Source organism: Topomyia yanbarensis, chromosome 1 (genome assembly GCF_030247195.1).
Source record: "Topomyia yanbarensis strain Yona2022 chromosome 1, ASM3024719v1, whole genome shotgun sequence".
Lineage (NCBI taxonomy): Eukaryota > Metazoa > Arthropoda > Insecta > Diptera > Culicidae > Topomyia > Topomyia yanbarensis.
The window spans coordinates 93707050-93709491 of record NC_080670.1 but is presented as its reverse complement, the minus strand read 5'-3'; the positions used below and the strand labels follow the sequence as shown (position 1 = coordinate 93709491).

The 2442-nt window shown below is 42.0% G+C and overlaps 1 long non-coding RNA gene across 1 annotated transcript; it reads left to right on the top strand.

The window, feature by feature from the left end:
- The first annotated feature begins 248 nt into the window (after positions 1-248).
- Positions 249-1566, top strand: LOC131678061 (uncharacterized). The gene is made up of 3 exons (XR_009303574.1): positions 249-984; positions 1044-1205; positions 1362-1566. It is a non-coding gene; the product is annotated as an uncharacterized LOC131678061 (long non-coding RNA).
- Positions 1567-2442: the final 876 nt, after the last annotated feature.

Genomic DNA, 2442 nt, shown 5'->3' with positions numbered 1-2442 from the left:
ATCCGGAAATTGATTCAGCAATCTGCCAGGTTACTATCAAAATTTCAAATGAAGCTCAACAACCGATTCTGAAATCGATTGAGCTCGGTAGGTTTGATTACATAACATTAGAATGATCTATTATTTAGAACCAATAATTTGCAGGTAACTTTTGGTTAGCATACATCTTCACACCGATAAATACCTATTTTTTATTTAGAACTATACCGATATTAGATTTGTTCCAGTACCAGTAGAAAGTAGAAGTCTTCAGGAGCAAACAGAGAGAAAATCGTTCCTATGTTCTCTTCTCTTTTTTTTTCTTCCGTTAGCAAGCTGGAGTAGAAAGCAAGTATTTTCTGCTTCTGTTTGCTCCGGAGCAACTTCTGTGTACTATAGAACAAACTTATTATACAAAACCATCTGACAACGCTGCTCTAAAGTGAAAAGTGCTCTTCAAACATCGATGACATCTTTTTTGTTTTTTTTTCCTGTTTTCTCTACCTATCTGTTATGTTTTTCATCCTGCCAAGGAATCCAAAAACATCAGCTGTCTCCCGTTTCCCGAGAGTTCGCCGACCAGTGTTGCTTTCACACTGAAGAAAAAACTACAGTTTAACTTCACCAGGCACAATCATCAGAATGAGATGCAGGAAAATATTTTCATTTTACCGTTCAGTATGAGAAACATTTTACAAATGATAATCGTGTATGCCCAAAAGGTATTTGTGCGGATCTGCGAATTCGGTTTTTGTGGAATAATTCAACCAAGGATTATGATGTAGCACCGGTGGAGAGTAAGTCCAATCATACGGCTTCATCCCACCCCAGCAGCAGATGAGCGCTGGCGAATGTTCTCAGCCACCTGGAGAAGGAGGTTCAGCGCGGAAGAAATGTTACTAGACATCGCCGATCTGGTGTCTGGCCTTTTTTGATAATTTCATAGAGATTGGGTGTGCAGATGGGCGGTTGGAGTTCTGGGAGGAAACGACTGGTAACTTTAAGGTAAATTATATGGAGTCACTTGTTTTTTATTACAACTATTGACGGACGTTTCATTGCAGGGTATATATGAAGCCGAAAACATCCACAACAATGGGGTAACTAACATAAAGCTCGCCGGTGACAAAGTGATAGTCGCACGGTTGAGTGGACGAATCGATTCTCTGAGACTAGAAACGTACACGCAAGGTTTGCGTTGGGATTTACGTCTGCATATGGGCGAAGTAAGTCCTATGTTTCAAGCAATTTTTTAAGCTCACGTAGGGCGCAGAACAGACAGATTTTATTTGTTATTTTGAAATACTGCATATTCTAAGTCATTTAATTTTCAGTCTGAAATAAGTATGTCATCAAGTGCCTTAATTCTTATTCTTTTTCAGCCCACGTACGCACCGGTTCGGCAGGAAGCATTAGTTTATTTCAGCAATCCGTCCACAGCGTTGCCAGCTCAGCATAACGCATCCGAGGAGGAGCTTCGATGTATTCTGGAGTTTCATCAGCAGGGTTACCGGTGACATGTTTGGCGGGCGGTACAGTCATGATTGGCAGCCAGGGCCACACTGTTAAAGTGTTCCGACTCTATAGCCACCTATTGCAGTTCACCCTAAACGGCCATTGCGGTCCTATCAGGCAGAGATGGGCGCATCTGGTCGTCAGGATGGTGTGCTATGTGTGTGGGGCTTGAACTAGAACAGCTCCTACAAGACTGGTTACGAGAGTGTTCAGCAGGCCGTTGGTAAGGGAGTGGATAATTTTTATAGTGTCGATTATTGATAACAGGGCCATTTAATGGCGCCGCAATTAAATATTGAAAGTTATTAAATACATTTTGATAATAAACAAGATTTCTATTTACATTGCTTTCAATCAGATAATTTATGTTAGAACTTGCTTTTCCTCTTCTATTTTCCCATTACCGCCTGCAGTGACCGCGTGGATGCTTTCGGTCACGATAGAATCATTAATTTTTCCTTTTCGCCTGCTACCATTCCTTGACCTTTCGTGCAGCTTCTTGTGTCCCATCAAATGACTACGTTCAACGAATCTTTTTCCACACTATTCACAGCCATGGGGTCGTTCGCCAACATGCCTGCGATTATGCTGGGTCAAATGTGCTCCTGCCCGCAAAGGTCACATTTGTACGGGCGTTCGTTTGTATGGATTTGCATGTGCCGAGTCATGTGAGAATATTTTTTAAACCCGCCACCAGACTTCACATCTGAATTCTCGATCTTTGCTGTGGATAAGTTTGTGCTGCGTAAGTTCTTTAGATTCAAGAAACTCTCTACCACAGATGTCGCAACTAAATATTTGATCCGCAAGATTCATATCGATGTGAACACGCTGGTGACGTTTCAAACTGCTGCTTTCTACGTAGCCTTTGCCGCAGATATCACACTTATACGGACGCTCGCCAGTATGCATGCGCATGTGGCGAGTGAGTTCAGCACTAGTTATGAA